General features: G+C 44.1%; 1 protein-coding gene across 8 annotated transcripts in view; it reads right to left on the minus strand.

The window, feature by feature from the left end:
• FOXP1 (forkhead box P1) overlaps nucleotides 1-16,966 on the minus strand; it is a 465,483-nt gene that overhangs the window by 287,698 nt on the left and 160,819 nt on the right. Inside the window, exon 1 of one of the 8 annotated variants that reach the window (XM_042929973.1) lies at nucleotides 127-660. The exons of the other annotated variants lie outside the window; for them this stretch is intronic. The gene's annotated coding sequence lies outside the window, so the exon portion shown is untranslated. Of the gene's footprint in view, nucleotides 1-126; nucleotides 661-16,966 lie in introns of those variants that run through there. 8 annotated transcript variants of the gene reach the window in all.

Raw genomic sequence — 16,966 nt, forward strand, 5'->3', positions numbered from 1 at the left:
TCACCGAAAAATACAGAATGGGTAAAAAAAAGAGGAGGGGTGTGAAAAAAAGTCCGCAGGATGTGTGTGGCAAGATGAAGAAATCTAGCTCTATGAGCATTTATGGAAGGGATGTGGATTCTTCACCTGGACTTCTGGGAACCATAGCAACCACTGTGATGTATTCTCAGGTATCATGGCAACCATCACAGGGACTTTACAATCAGGCAGCTCTGAGGGCTAATGCGTGTCCTTTCTCTTAGCAGCTGATTCTGAGCAAGTGTCATCAACTTTCTGGACTTCAGTTTTCTCATCTGTAAAATGGATAGTATTCACATCTGTAACTCATCAACTAGTTGGCAGGAACAAATGTGATAATAATATCTAGCAGTCTTGATGCACAGCAGGCCCTCAACAAAATGGTCCTCATTATTACTGTGCTTCCTAACATCCGTGGAGCACCCACTATCTTCCTAATGTGCTCTGGGGCAAACAACGTAAGTTACTTAGGCTCTTACCTTCAGGCAAGAATGTGTCGCTTTCAAGCCTGAAAAGAACACACTAAAATACAGAGCAGACTCGAACAAAGGTTATAATGAAATACAAACACACACTTGTGGGAGTCCAGACAAAGGAGTGAGTCATACAGGCTGGGCTAGGTTGAAAGGCTCCATAGAAGTGATATCTGAGCCAAGCCTCGAAGGATGAGTAGGATGTTAATAGGTAAGGGAGGAAGGAAGAAAGAAAGAAAGAAAGAAAGAAAGAAAGAAAAAAAAAAAAAAAAAGGAAGGCCTGGCATGGCACCCAAAGTTGAAGGAAGCAATAACATGAGCTGCACAAGTTCAAGGGCAGGACAAAAACAAAGGGTAGAATAAGCCATCTGATATAAGCTCCATAAGACCGGGAACCAAGTTGGAATCTGTCATTCCTAGGACTATCCTTAACTCCTAGAGGAGGGCCAGTCCCATAAGAGGCTCTCAATTATTCTGTGGAAGGTTACAGTAGAAGAACAAAAGACGGGCGCAATGAGGCTAAGGTAGGAAGAGCCTTGAAGGCCACACCAAGTTGCCAAGTCTTCCTTCTACAGTTGGGAAGGCAATGATAAGAAGGACAGAAAGCAGGAGGCTGACTTTAGGAGTGAAATAAACAGGGCTTGATGCTTGGAAGGATGGGGGAGGGGAACGCAAAAGACAAGAGAGTTCTAAGTAGGCTTTAGTCTGGGAACTAAATTTTTTGAACTGAAATGTTTCTGTGTCCACAACTATCAATGGTACCACCCTCAAAGTGGATTTTGATCACAGGGAAACCTTTCTGTCCACAGTTCCGAGAATGGAATGAGCTGCCCCATGAGGGAGTGACCATGTCTTTCAAAGCCTGCCGTCAGAAACAAGAAGATCCCAGGTTTAAAGCCAAATGCACCGTGTGACCTTGCAGAGACTAATTCATCACCTCTTTGTGTCTTAATTTTATTACCTATAAAATGGAGTCAACAGCAGTACATCTTTATAAGGTTGTTAGGAGGACTCAAAGAGAAGATCTACACGAAGGATTCAGAATGGGTCCCGGCACATATGAACTGCCCCATGAATGTCACCGACTATTATTCCTGTTGTGTCTCTGTTATCTACCAAGGATGGTGAAGACCGAGTCTCAGGGTCTAAATGACTGACTTCCCAAGTCTATGATGCTTATATCGGAAGAAAAGTAAACCCCACAGCATCAGGTGAGAGGGGCAGACTCCAGTCGACTGTCAGTTTCCTACAGATGGACTAGGCGGTTCGTGGGTGAACAACTGTACGAAGAAAAACTGATATAGATTTGAGATGAAACGGAAATGCCTACAAGTTAATAAAACGTCTATATTCAAGATGGCATCACGCGGCGTGAACTAACTACATATTAACCAACAGCCGCCACAGGGAGTGCTTCCTTCTGTGGACTCAGCCTGTGACTTACGTCCATGTCCCTTAGGAAAAGGGGAGCCCAGTCACCCTCACACATAAGCAACTTTGTGGGGGGCAACCATGAGAGTCCCGCTAGGGTCTCAAGATGCCACTCCACTAGGTGGGAGAGGTGGGGGGCAGGCAGTAGGGAACAACTAAGGGCACTTGGTAATATTTAGGGAAAGAGGAAGGGATGCAGAGAAGAAACTGGCACAACATGCTTTTTGTTGCTGCTGTTTTAAAGCAGAGGTCCTTTTTGGCCATGTTTTGTCAAATGTCTGCAATGGCTCATTTTTGTCACTACTCTTCATCTTTGCATTTTACACTTTTGGCTGAAGTCTGGTAAGCATTCATACATTCTTAAATGCCGTATGCAATGTTAAGTAATTTATTTAGATTAATTTCTTAACCCACAATTTGAGTCATCTTAAGACTGACACTCGAAGGACAGTGAATGGTATGAAAGCACAACATGAGGCAAAAATAATTAAAAGGTGACTCAAGTTTTGGCTGTGACCTGCATGGGTGATTAGCAAGGATGAAAAAAGAAACATTCTTGAAAATCAAAATGGACAATTCAGTTGATATACTTTATTTCCGGGTTGAGAATATAAGCAAGAATGCGCCTTCACACAGGAAACTGACACCGAGTACCTTCCCTGGGTCACCTTATATTTGAAATGAAACCTGTCGTTCTTGGGGCAATAATGTCTCCTAGAGGAGTCAATGGGCAGGGGTGCAGCACTGGAGGTGTGCCATCATTCCCATCTGTAGGTGGCCGCGGACCTGCCAGAGGTGGTAAAAGGACCCTTGAGAGAATCCTTGGAGGCAATTATGCCTTGGAGGCAATATGCCTCCAGCTTTCTATGTATTAAACAGCAGAAGGGACCAGAATTAAGGGGGGATAGCTGCTTTAGAATTTAGCTTTCCACCATACCCCACCTGCCCTTTTCCGAAGTGCAAATTTCTTTGTTTTGAAGTCTGTTTATTTATTTTGGGAGAAAGAGAACACGCAGGTGGGGGAGGGGTGGAAAGAGGCTCCGAGCAGTCGATGCAGAACCCAAGGAGCCCAACACAGGGCTCAATCCCACAAACGCTGAGATCACGACCTGAACAGAAATCAGGAGTCAGTTAAGCGACTGAGCCACACAGGCGCCCCGCCAAGGTGGAAATTTCTAATAAAGCATGGAATTTGTTAACCCATTAATTACATTTCCTCCTTTTGGGTGTTCTGTTAAGTGAAGTAGGAGTCCCCCAGGCACACGACGGGGAAACAGAGGAGCCCCTGATAACCTAAGAAAGAAGGTAGAGGATTATACAACCTCCTATCTATACCTTTTACAGTAATAGAGGTCCCTCGCAAAGCTGTCGTGTGGTCGCAGTAACTATGTTACAACACGTTAAGTTTTAGACCGTATTCCATATTTAATAAGTCTGTTTAGATAATGCCACTTTTTATAAATTATCAGTGAAGTTTTCAACACAATAGAAAAACACCTTATTTTTAAAAACCTAGTTTTCAGGGCACCAAGGTGTCAGAGTCAGTTAAGCGTCCAACCTCGGCTCAGGTCATGATCTCGTGGTTCGTGAGTTTGAGCCCTGCGTCAGGCTCTGGGCTGACCTCTCAGAGCCTAGAGCCTGCTTCAGATTCTGTGTCTCCCTCTCTCTCTGGCCCTCCCCTGTTTGTGTGTGCTGTCTCACACACACACACTCTCTCTCTCTCAAAAATAAATATTTAAAAAAAAACAAAAAGGCTAATTTTCTTTAGACTTTAGTTTCCAGTTCTGCACTCTGGAAGTAAGACCAATTCTTAATACTTTCGCATACTTAGGGAGGAAAACGTAAAACTGAGTGGAACGGGAAAGCCCAGAAAAAAAGACTTTTGTCTCTGAGAGAGCTGGATCCAAGGGATGTAACAATCTACGTTTGCTAAGATCCAATGTAGTGCTATGATTAACATGATGTTTTTTCCCCTGAGTTACCCACATCTTCACAACATAAGCAGCACAGCATGGCGAGACAGGCTATCAACTTCTGTAGACTAAAGCTGTATGGCTGAAAAGTAGTCCAGGATGACTGTAAGAATATTCACAGACTTCAAAATGACTTTATCTTTGGTGGTCTGATCTGCCCTGGAAAGGGATGCCCACGTCACCATCAAGGGGACCTAGGCAGACTTGCCACTGGGAGCTACCTCAGTACGGATCATCACAAATTCAAACCAAAGCCCAGCCGTACAGCGTGTAGAATATTCATCATTCCTCAGTAAGAAGGCATGCAAGTTATCTGGAAATATACTTTGAGACCTGCCCTCTACAGAAGTCCTGATTATTAAGTACCATTTATTAATTCATCTGTTTGTTCACTCAGTAAATATTTGCCAGATCCCTACTACCTACCGGGCACTGAATGCTAAGACTACAAAAGAGATATGAACCCAGCCCACACCGTGACGATCAAAGTTTTCGGGTGGGGGGAGAGAGGGTTAGTATATGCCTAACACACCCAGAAATAAATAAGCAATATAATTTTTATACTCGTGGTTTATTTCCAACATCAAATTTATGTAGAAAAGAAAGAGGGTGCCCTTTAAAAGAAAAAAAAGTCAGCGGATCAAAAGCATCATTAATCACTGTCTCTTTTAAATTAAAAGGTTCGCAAAAAGGTGGGCATGGAACCAACGTGGGAAACAAATCACTCCCCTTGCTGAGTGAGGGTCAGAGTCTAAATGGGAGAGTCCTCGGTATTTACCCAGCTCATCTCCTGCGTAATGGATTTGGAGAAGAGATTTCCGCTGGGGCTCTGCTAATTTGAGGCTTGCCTTTTGCTTTTTAAAAATGACACTTGGGTGGGTACTCTAGTGTTGCGCCTGGTTTTAGAAATAAACCTTCCCAAGTTTCTCTCAATAAGGTTCTCGCTTTCATGGTGTGACCTAATAAATCCCGAGCCGCTGCAAAGGTGCTCTGTTAATGAGCCACAGGCCTGGTGCTTTCGGTGGCCTCAGGTCTCCATTTGCAGAACGGCCAGCCCTTGTAAAGCAAATGTAAAACATGCCCAAAACACAGGAGAAAGGCCTTCTCACACGGTGGCTGAAAGGGTCAGGGACACCCCAAAAGGTACGCATTTGAAATCAGGGCGATCTCAGCAAGGAGCTCTCAGGGTCAGGGTTTGCTGCCTACCCCTCTTCACAACACCTCTATCCACACCCGCCCTGGTTAGAGCAGGTCAGGGTCCAGGGAGATAAAGCATGGTGGTTTTTGCTCTGTACACAGCCCAGCAGGAACTCCGCCTTTGACAGAGTCTGCTTCTCATCCTTGGAACGCCAGCCCAGAGGGATTTAAATATGTTTAAAACCTAAAATAAAACAACAAAACCTAGTCCACGCAATTACCATGAAAGCTGGGGATGTCAATGGCTGCTGGGAGAGTATAACCACAGTTAGAGATTGGGATTTTATTGTTCTATTGTTTATTGTCAACTTCACCTGCAAACTTCTCTAATTAGGCTGGGGCCTGTTCTTAAAGGCTCACAGTCCTTGGAATGACTATAGCTACAGAGAACCACCCCCTTCACCACCAGGAAGACTTCCTCCCATTTTTATTAGTTGGGAAACTTATATTCGTTTTCTTCTGGTTTTTTTTTCTTTATATATACAAATGCATCTGTGATGGAACGGGCAAGAGGAGATAAAAACAATCTGTAAAGGGGTGCCTGGGGGCTCAGTCGGTCACGCAACCGACTCTTGGTTTCAGCTCAGGTCACGATCTTGCGGTTCACGGGCTCAAGCCCCGCATCAGGCTCTATGCTGACGGTGAGGAGCCTGCTTGGGATTCTTCTCTCCCTCCCTCCTTCCCTCTCTCTCTCTGTCTCCCTGTCTCTCTCTCCCTCTGCTGCTCTCTCACACAATAAATAAATAAACTTCAAAAAATTAAAAAAAAACAAAAAACACAACAGAATCTGTACCCTCGCAGTAGTGACAATGAGGGTATGCACTATTCACTGATCGTTTACCACATGCTGGCCCAGCGCTAAAAGCTTCTTATGCCTTCTCAAACTTACCCCTCTCAATTCCAGAGTAGGCACTACTCTTTTCCCCATTTTAAAGGTGAGAAAACTGAGGCCAAGGGCACAGGGACAGAAGTAAAACAGGTGATGGTTGAACCTGACAAGCAAGTGCTTACGCAGTACTGCTCCTGACTTAATACATAACATAACTAACCACAAATACAAAGTAGTTGGTGAGTAGGGGAAACACGGGAGGGAGGAGGCAGTTTCAAACCCCCAGCCCCTTAGACCTTGGTAGCTCTTTATGCTAGCAAGGCCTCTAGGTGGCCTCCTTCCTCGGCACCAGAGCCCCGAATTTGTTTGGGCCCCAAATGACTCAATTAACCTATCTGCAGTTTTAGGCTCTCTCGTCACTGGAAATTGTCCAAAAACATAATCCTGGCCCAGGAGATAGATGCCCAGAGGAAGAGCATTCTTTCTCAAGTCAGAAGGCAAAGCCAAAAGCCAAGAAGATGCACTTCATTTTACAAAGAAGCAAAAACTGGACAGAAGGAACCTCCTTCGCCTCTGCTCTTTCCTCTCCTTCGTGAGCCTGAAGACACACTTTTTTAAAGGTACAGGGGCCACTGTGTGACCATGAGAACAAAAGCTAACGATGGTGGACTGACAAATAGGTAAGGAGTTCATTCTTGGAGGATTCCCTTGACCAGATATATTAGTTGTGGAAGGCCTACTTCTACACTTCTTATTTTATTACACAGAAATGACCCTGCATCCCCATTTGATTAAGCCAGATGATATAAACTGTGGCCCGCGGGCCAAACCTGGAGCCTGTGTGCATCAAGTTTGATGGCAACATAGCCATGCCGGTTGATTTAAGCGCCGTCTACAGAGGCTCTTATGCAACCACAGCAGAGCTGGGTACTTCCGATAGAGACTGTACAGCCTGCAAAAGCCCAAAAGGATCTTTTCAGTGAAAGTTTGCCAACCTCTGGATTAAGTCAGGTTTCTGCTTAGTGCACGCAAACGCAATCCTAACTGAAACACAGCCAGTCGTGGAAAACTCCCAGTAAGTGACGAATAAAAATACTTGCTCTACCCACTCAATCAATGTTCCATACATATGTGTATCAAGTCCTACTATGTTCCAGATCCTTTGTGATATGCTAGATATAAAGAAGTGAACTGTTCCTGACCCTTTAAGAACTTGCAATCTTTGTAGACCATCATATGCTGAAAGATTAGGTTCAGTAAAAATCATTTGTAATTTTAAGCACTAGGGAAAAAATACAGGATGCTATATAAACACACAATTAGGGAGCCTAACTTAATCTGAAAGAGAGAAATCATCTCTGAAGATGTGACAATTACCTTATTTCTACATAAAACTACCCCACCGACCCAGCTTCTGGCCACCCGTAAGCCACTCCTTGGTGGAGATTTTCAAAGCTCCAATCACAACTGTTTACTGACCAACTCACGTTCAATCAAAGAAAACCCGGACTTTGAGAAGCCATCTCTCTAGAACAATCTCATTCAGTGATTTTAACACCTGCATGTGATTATGAGGTAGGCATCCAGAGAATGTTTTGAGGGGCAAAAACATATGGTTATCTATACCCAATGGATAATTTAATCCTCAATACAATTTCTGCATTTGTGTCCCCAAGATGAAGCCACCTGTGTATGCTACTTAACCATGGACACCAGTCCTCGCGACCTCCCCAAGTGTGACCTCTAGAGAGAAGAGGACATTGTACTCTGACAGGAAAGTGCAACATAAGCGATGTTTTCCAAAACACATCATCCTGAAGACCCATGGAGCACTGATGGTGAACTGCCAACAAATAAAATCTTTAATTCCAGAATGCAGACAAATGAGGATGAGAAATTCAAGATCCATAAAACCTTGACACCAGTAACAGAGAGCCCGAATGGCCTTTTAGGGAAATTAGTTCAATCTTTAAGTACTAGCAGATTGGACATCATTGCCACTTAGAGGAGATCGGAGTGGATTCTCCAACTGCTTTGTCACCTGTCCCTCATTCTTCCACTGATTTGCTGAATGCTAGACTAGAGAGGCAGGATATGCCCTGGGTTCTGCTCATCAACCTTCCACTCTGATTTCCAAGCACAAAACTGTCCACTTAACAGCTACCCCGCTCTAAGAGAATTGGACGCAGAGGACTACGCAATTGGTAACAGACCTTTACTAGGTACACTGGACAATATGAAAAGTGTAACATGTGAATGCTCCCTAGGTACCAGGCCCTGCCCTGTGGCTTTTATATTCGTTGTGGCATCTAATTCTCAGAGTATTTTAAATTGGATACGATTTCCCCTATTTTACGGATAAGAAAAGAGAGGCTCAGAGAGGTGTGCACAAGATCACACAGCAAGCAAGCTGGGGAGTTGGGGTGCAAGTACCAGCTCCCATGATTCTAGAGATGGCCCTCCTCACCAGTGACACATTCCGAAGCTCCCTCCCGAAGCCTCGGGGCAAGAGTGGCTCTCCTCTGTGAGGTACGAGCTCTAACTCCATGTGAGGAATGAAAAAAACACCAAATTCCGGCTTTCCTGTCTCAAGACATTGCCAGACTACTACTTCTCTTTGGTTTAACGACCACCACCACCACCACCACCACAATCTGGCCAAAAGCGGTACCATCAGCCCAACACAGTGAGAACTACGTCCACACCGTTCCAGCTACCTGCCACAACTGCCCCAATGAGAGATCAGCTGGGATTCAAAGCATAGGATATAAGAAGAAAAGAGAAGGGATAACTTTGTCTCCCTGATTTCGAAGACTCAAGAGCTGAACAAAAGAATGACTGTAAGTTCCAGAAACCTTTTGGGGCGCCTGGGTGGCTCAGTCGGTTAAGCGACTGACTTCGGCTCAGGTCATGATCTCGCAGCCTGTGAGTTCAAGCCCCGCGTCGGGCTCTGTGCTGACAGCTCAGAGCCTGGAGCCTGCTTTGGACTCTGTGTCTCCCCCTCCCCTGCTTACACTCTGTGTCTCTCTGCCTCTCAATAATAAATAAACGGCAAAAATAATAAAAAATAAACAGAAATAAAAAGTTCGAGAAAACTTTTGGGAGTAAGCCCTAAGGCAAACCCATTACTAGAGGGGCAGTACCAATGGCTAACAGTCAGTTGACCACTGGCTCACATCCAGTCCTTGACAGCCAAGTAGAAGGTTTTGCCCCGGGAAGAAACAGTCAGACGTGAACAGACACCTGAGGCAACTAGCCGACTGGACAAACATCTATCCATCTCTGTCTCTTTCTCAAAGAAGCATAGAAGAGAAAACACAGAACACTGCAGAAATGGAGCAGACTCAGGCTTCCCAGGCTAGCTACTGTCCCATTAACCTGGGAGCTTGTTGACGGCACACTAACAATTTATAGCAGCAAACACAGGGACGGCTGGACTGACTCTGTAAGAACAGATCAAGTATGAAGAAAACCGAGAACCAAGTAACAAACATGTGAAGATAAACCTCATCAGCATCATGCAGGAGAAAAAAAGTGAAAAATGAAGGTTGTGGGAGGCCATTTCACACCTCGGGAAAGAGGTGAGAGCGCCCAGAGTTGAGAACAAGGCTCCAAAGTGCATGAGGTTATGGAGATGGAATGACGTGGGTATTACGTGGACCAAGAATGAGGCACAAAGCAGGGACGATGCTGGTTCTGGAGCCCACCAAGCGGTGGTTTCAATTGTGACATCAAGGAAGAGTTCATTAGCGTGGTAAAGATAGATGCAGAGCTCGAAGAACAAGCAAGGGAGGAGGGGGAGAAGAAGAAAGTGGTGTTTAAGGTGCCCTGAAACATGGCAATTGTTGCAGGAGGTACTCTTACCGCACCTCTTACTTCAGAGTACTCTTACTGTACTCTCAAGGCCATGACTCACATCCACAGGCCATTACAAATGTGGACTTTTCGTGCTCTCTCCAAATCAGTCACAGAAATACAGGGACAGGATTGTATCCAATCCTTCATCATGGAACTTTAACCTTTACCCCCTTTAATGGATCACATCACCTAAATACAAAACAAGTAGTATTTTGGATAAATCATGTAAGTCTCACTATTATATTGCATTAAGTGTGTGTGTGTGTGTGTGTGTGTGTGTGTAAATGTTAACTTATTTAAGGTAAATGTTAGGAAGATATTGCAAATCTCCTAAGTCTGTCTTTTGTTTACATTATATATTAAGACATCATGAGCCCCGAAGTAATGAAGTGTTCCAGGTCTCCCTTGGATTCTGAGAGTCCTTCCCCTTTCACAAATGTACGTGATAAAGACACTCAGTATTAGAAGAGTTTATAGGAATTACAGTAGGTCCATACGGAAGAGAATCCAAAAGGAACATCAAGGGGACAAGATCAGTGTCTAGATGCTCTCAGAGAAGGCTCGGGAAAGCCCAAGAGTGACCCAAGGTGACTGAGCACTGACTTGCATATGTGAACAGAAATGTCAGATAGGCAGAAATCACTCTGTCAATGAGCAGGCCCCAAAACAACAGCTATTGTAAAAGGAAAGTCAAGATCATGGAACTAAAAGCAAAAACCGAGATACAATTTGTTTTGTAAATGCTTCATTTCAGGAAAGATCAGGGTAATATATTTAAGGTACTGAAGGAATGAAAACACAAAGCAACGATTTTATATCCAGCCAAACTATTCTCCAAGAATAAAAGATTATAGGAAAAATGTCACAAACGTGGAAACATTCAGAGTATGGTTTCCATGACCCTTCTCAATGAATCTCATAAATTCTAAAAACTAGTTGGAGAAACTTCAGCCAATAAGTAATTTGAGAAGCCTCACCATGTAGACAGGTGGCTGGAGACTTATACCATGTAAAAATGCACAAGGCCAAACAGTGGCCAAACAATAAGAAGGAAAGTTCTGTGGATAAGGCCCATATTTTTGGAAAAGAGCTGTTTTAGATCACCCTGCAACTGAACTGTCATTTAAAAGACGATTTTCTATTAATTTGGAAAATCAAGTACAATGCCGTGTAAAGATTAATATACCACTCGTAAAGGTGATTCAACTTGATCTATTCGATGAGCATATGGCTACCAAGGAAAACGTCTTTACCCTGTCAAAGGAGGAGTAAGCAAAGTGCAGACAAATAGGGAAGAAAAGCACTCCTTTTCCTTGCAAAAGAAACAATGAGCGCCAAGACTTCAAAGATAGTATGTGGTGTGTTCAAAGGAATGAGAGCATAGAGTGTAACAGGAGGAGAGACATGGGATTTTAGTGAAGACAGAGATGGTAACCATGTCTACGGGAGTCTTGAAAGCAATATTCAGGAACATGTGGACAAACTGAGATACAATTAGCAAGAGACATCAGGTTAAGTGTGGAGGATGGACCTGTGTAAGCCCAAAGAAGTCGAACCAGGCAAATATTACTCCTTCTGGTAGTGAGGGTCAACGGATCGCTTAAAAAAGGCTTGCCATCTAATAATTTTGAAATTATTTCGGCATCTAAATCGCCCTCAATCGTTAGATGAAGAAGGCAGAAAATAACTGTACAAGTCAGATACATCCGGATCGCAAGGGCGTGAGACCAAGAATCGCAAGGTGCCTGAGAAGGAAGCGATGTGGTTTCAGAGATTCCAGAGGGCAGGAAAGCCCCCAGAAGACTGGGGGAGGGCCGGGAGGGTAACGAAGCACCCCTTACAAAATGATGAGCCAGGTAATTCAAACGGATCTTCTTCCCTTCCTCACCAGGGGAGACACTGAGAGGAAACAATCTCTTTACCCTCAGCGTGAGAAGCACAAGTTACCAGGCAACAACCAACACAGGTTTTCTGGAGACATGCCGTCCGGCCCCTCCGACCGAGTGACAAGTCAGGTAGATAAAGGGGAAATAGGAGATGTAATCGTGTAGACTCCTGTTAGTCGCCTGATTCTGTCCCTTGTGACATTCTCATCAGCAGGCGAGGGGGATGCAAGCCACACCCATCGAGCTGCTATCTCTGGTGGGCTGTCAACCTGGGGACGCCTAACGAGTGATGTTCCACAGGTGTCCACCTTCCCACCAGGATTATTTAATATCTCTATCAGCGAGAAGCAGTAGAGCTTCCTGTGCCCAGAGGACCGGCCGGCAATCAAATCCCAGGGTCTCCCTATCGCCGTTCTGTATCGCCGCTTCTCTTATTACCCGAGATGCAGCCCCGTGCCACATCTCGGCAGAGTGAAGACAAAAATCTACGAAGGTGCCTGAGTGCAGAGAGTTGAAAACTCACTCTGCGACAGCACTGTCCACGCAGACCCCACCCAAGCTCACAGCGACTCCGAAAGGCTTTTGGTTTTCAGTCAGTGACACATGACTGTGCACACAGCACTTCGAGGAAGGTGACACAGAATCCCAGGAGGCCTCAAAACTCGGAGTGGGCTCCAGGGAGGCTAAGAACCTTTCCGTCTGGAACCAGCCCCCGGGGCCTCCAACTGCAGAAATCCTCCCCAAAACACTATCTTTTAGAGATCCAGTTCCGCATGGCATCCTGCAGACAGTGATTTCTGAAGCAGCAGCCGACCCCAAAACCCAAAAGTGCCAGGAAACAAACATTATCCTTCAAAGGCCCTGGGAAAGCAATGATAAGATCACTTAATTAGGCAGAAAAAAAAGAAACCGCAAAACTAAACTTAATGTGCATTCACCCAGACCTAAATTAAAAATAAGATGTCACTACAGAAAGGATTTTTCACAATGTGAGGTCCGAGAATACGGACACATTGTTCCATCCTGAGGAACCCAGTAGTTTCACTTTTATTACTAGACTCCCCTGGCTTCTAAGTCCCTTGCTATGAACATTTACAAATTTCATCGCAGCATTAGTACTAAACAATATTCATTAAGAATCCCGCCAAAGTGCAACATGTAAGTAAATCAAAGCTTTGATGCTCTATTTTGCAAATTTCATGGGCCACTAGGGATAATTAAAAGGGCAATTATATAAAGTTGGTGCAGTTTTGAGAAACAAATGACATTTTCTGCTTTAAAGCACTTGATAATTTGATATTTTGCTATTAGGGCCATCATGTGTACTTTTATAGACAGGCAGCCAAATAAACAATAAATGTTCCTTAACAGCCTCTAATGATTGTTTTTGCCCACTGATATCACTCACCATTCCAGTCCATAAATCATATGCTCCGAGATTAAGGTAAAGATAATGAAAAAGCAGTCGAAGCCATTAAGCCAGACGAGGAAAAAATAAGGCTAAAAGCGCTGATTTCTTCTGCGCTTTTTGCAAAGACGCTCAGCGAAGTTGGGAGCTTCTGCTGGCGTGGGGCTCAGTTTGTCCCTGTGTTTAACCACCGTTCTGAAGCCGGCAAAGTACATTACAGCTCATGAAAAATACAGCGAAGAAACTGCTAGTGGCAGAAGCATTTAACTTCCTTGTTAGCAGCCTCCCCCAAGTGGCACTTTTTCACCGGCAAGTTGTTTATTATGTTCCGTGCCAGGCAAAACTGATTAAATGGGGCTCTTAAGAATCAAAGCGTTATAAATTCATGGAAATACAGCAAGCAATAAATTCCATGGAATTAAAAGCTTACTAGTGCTATTAGCATTTCAGGGTGTTTGAATTGTTAATACTGATGTGCAAGAATGATGTGCCTCTAAGACAAGGCAGACCGAGGCAACACAGGCGAACAGCTATGAAAAAAAAAAATTTTTTTTATCAAAGTGGCACTGGGACTTGGCAGTTGTTATAGCCACAGGAATGGAGGAGGAGAGTAATTATCTCCAAAATTCTCATCTGCCCTGAGAAGTCAATCCCACCACAGAAGAGACAAGGCACCAAATAAAGGTTTTCACGCAGGAGCAAAACAAGCGTAAAAATATTATGCAAAGGATTTATGCTTTCAACAGATAGAAATTTCATCTTACCAACTAAGAGGGATGAGCATTTTATTTTGTAACCTAGTCTTGGCAGGGACGGGGCCCCACGTGTTGTGACTGGGCTGATCTTGGTTTTAGTACAGGACACAACCGCAGATCGGGCCCCCAAAAAGTTATCACCAGTGGGGCTGGCTGCTTTGGTGCGGTGGCCAATAAAATTCCCTGGATTGTCATGTTTCATCTTCAACTCTTTCTGGGGGTTTTATAAAGTGTTATTCTAAAGTGACAAGGGGTAAGAAAAAAATCAATTATTATGCCATTAGGCAAGTGATATCCTCCCAAGTGCAAGACACAAAGTAGTAATTCTATTGCACCCATCTATTTAAAGAATACTTTGTTCCAACAGAAATGCATCTCAGGATCTTTGCTAGGCAAATACAAATGTTAACAGAGAGAAGGAAAAAAAAATTAATGAGTGCTTCTTAAAGACTCAGATTGTTTTTCAAAGGGCAAGGATCTATTGAACTTCTTTTTTAGAAGAAAGAATTATGGTCCACAAATACAGTGTGATCACATGAAAACACAATTTAAGAGAAAATGTACTCTTAAATCTAGAACTACCAAGATTCAGGAAAAAAAGTAATCCGAAGTTATCAATCCAGACAAATATCCCAAACACCTATTCATCCATTCTAGAGTTGGCCAAAGAAGTACTATTTTCTAACAGATCAAGAAAACTTAATCCTTTGATAAAAGAATTGCATGTGTAAATCTATGAATGGATCGCTGGTACATATGATTATCTCTGGGGCTATGTTCCACATGTGGATACAACATTTGTACTCACTGAAGCTGTCTGCTGCTTCCCCACAGAGCGACAGAGCCTGCTCATGTACCAAAAAATAGAAAGGAGACAGAGAGGAAAAACCTTACAGACAGAAACTCACATCCATTAATATACTTTCACTGGGCTTAAGCCCAAAGCCATGCATTGTTCCAGAAGCAACATTTTATAGGGCATCTGAATTGTTAGCACTGCTGTTCAAAACAGTTCTGCTTCTATTACAAGACCTACTGTGTGTAGAACACTGGCAGGGGAAATGAATAACTGTAAGACATTATTCCTGTACTCAAGAAAGCTTAAGAGTCTCACTGGGGAAATCATCAATTATAAAGCACCTATTATATATTCTAAATCAGGAATCCAAGTTTCTTAAAAGACAGGTTTCTCTACCCATTGGGATTTTAGAGTGACTTTAAGATAAGGCATACACCCAAAAAACAACCCCTGAACAAGCCAGTATTAGACCTATCAACATTCTATACACATACAATCCTGGCGTCTGTGTGTGAGTATGTGTGTGTGTGTGTGCATGTGCACACACGCAACAAAGTCTTCAATTACCAGAGAGTGAAGAGTAAAACCCTGATAAATAAAACACTGGGACAAATTCAAAGAACAATTAAGATGAAAAATAATGTGTGTACTTTGCTCTGGGCAGTACCCTCAGCATCACGAGTGAGTCAACTGAGATGCCCACATGAGTCTGCGTAGGAGTATATCCAATAGACCTGAGCAAAACCAAGAGGGTCCTTGCCCCCAGGGGTCTCACAATATGCTAAGCATGGGGCAAGTGGCAGAAGGCAGCCTCAGAAACAATAAAGAAGACCTGGAAGTTTCCATGCCTGTGTCCCACACTCGTCCCTACCACCCTCCTCTAGTCTTCTCACATGGGTCTCTGGAGGCTTGTTCTCTTCACAAAGAGAAATCCACCCTCCAGCCTTCCTTGTCACTGGCCGACAACCCTGTAATGTCAGTGAGCTGCACTCAAGTGTTATGCCAAAGAAGAGACATTTATACCGTCAGCTTCTCCTAACTAGCTGGGATGAAGAGCACTCTGGTGCATTCTTTGACTACAGTTTAGAATCAACAGAAGTCGTTCTTGTTGATACTGTTTCAAGGGTAACATCTTTTAGAATGGCTGGGGATGAACTCAGTTCTATCTTATTTCCAGATGTGGAGACAACAGCCTCACGGCCATGGTCTTCCTTGGTTTGCTAGTGGAAGCAGCAGCAGAAAGGAAATCGCCCTGCGTTCTCCCCAACAGGGTCCCTCCCTTCTCACTAAACGCAAATGAGGACTAATGAGAGCCCTCCAATCCAGGGAGCCAAGTCCTCTCCCTGCTTGCTATTCAATCCCCCCATGCTGCCCAATGAGCAGAAGTGGTCAACTGCTCATCTCCACATGGGCCACCTAAGAATGGCCCAATTCAAGTTTATGAGAGGCATCGGAAAGGAGCCCTTCGGGTCCAAGACTGGACCAAGTGATCAAGCTCAGGTTTCAAGAATTACCCGCAATGAGGTGCCGGGAAGGGACAAGTCCGACTAACAAACAAATGATGATTTGCTTTCCACTCGCCACTGTCCCCCTTCATACACACCTAGCTTACGGGAAGAAGCAGCAACATGTGACCCTAATACCACTGTAACGAACTCTGAGTCCAACTTCAGCTTCCCTTCCTCCTTACTACCTTAGCCATAAATCAAGCTGCTTTCTGCTCTAACCTCCTGTCTTTGTCAGACTGAAGACTACTGTGTTTTCCAGTACAAAAGTTGGCTGATGTTTTCATGCTGTACCCTACCCCTCTTCAGGAGTCTTCTTTGAATGCAACCCTAGGCTGCCTCCGTTATTTCTGTAGCTGGGAACAAAGTTTCTGAGGACAAAGTGTGCCCTTGGAACACAAGCCCTTTGCTAATGGGGGGACTACAGCATGATAATAAGGCACTAATTGTGTAGCCCAGACAATGCAACTGAAAAAGGGACCAGGAAGGGAGACAAGTAAATAACAATACAAAGTAATAAACGCCTATCCCAATGAGTGCAAAGAAATAAAATACATTTATATTCTGAGGACTGAGTGATTACCTTGGATGGTCTCTTCACAGTGGGTGGCCACATAAGGAGAAGGTGGCACGGGGGCCATCTTGAAGCAGAACTTGATGAAAATTAAAATTGTCTGTTCATGCTCTTCACATCCTCAAACAGCTCTGACCTTACTCCTCAGCACTGTCCGTACGAAGTAGACATACAGCTCCCAGAAGCCTTATCTCTGCTGTTACTCTCTCCCTCGTCTCCTGCTAATACTCCCTCCGAGGTGGAGAAGACACCCCTCCCTA

Source organism: Panthera leo, chromosome A2 (genome assembly GCF_018350215.1).
Source record: "Panthera leo isolate Ple1 chromosome A2, P.leo_Ple1_pat1.1, whole genome shotgun sequence".
Taxonomy (NCBI): Eukaryota; Metazoa; Chordata; class Mammalia; order Carnivora; family Felidae; genus Panthera; species Panthera leo.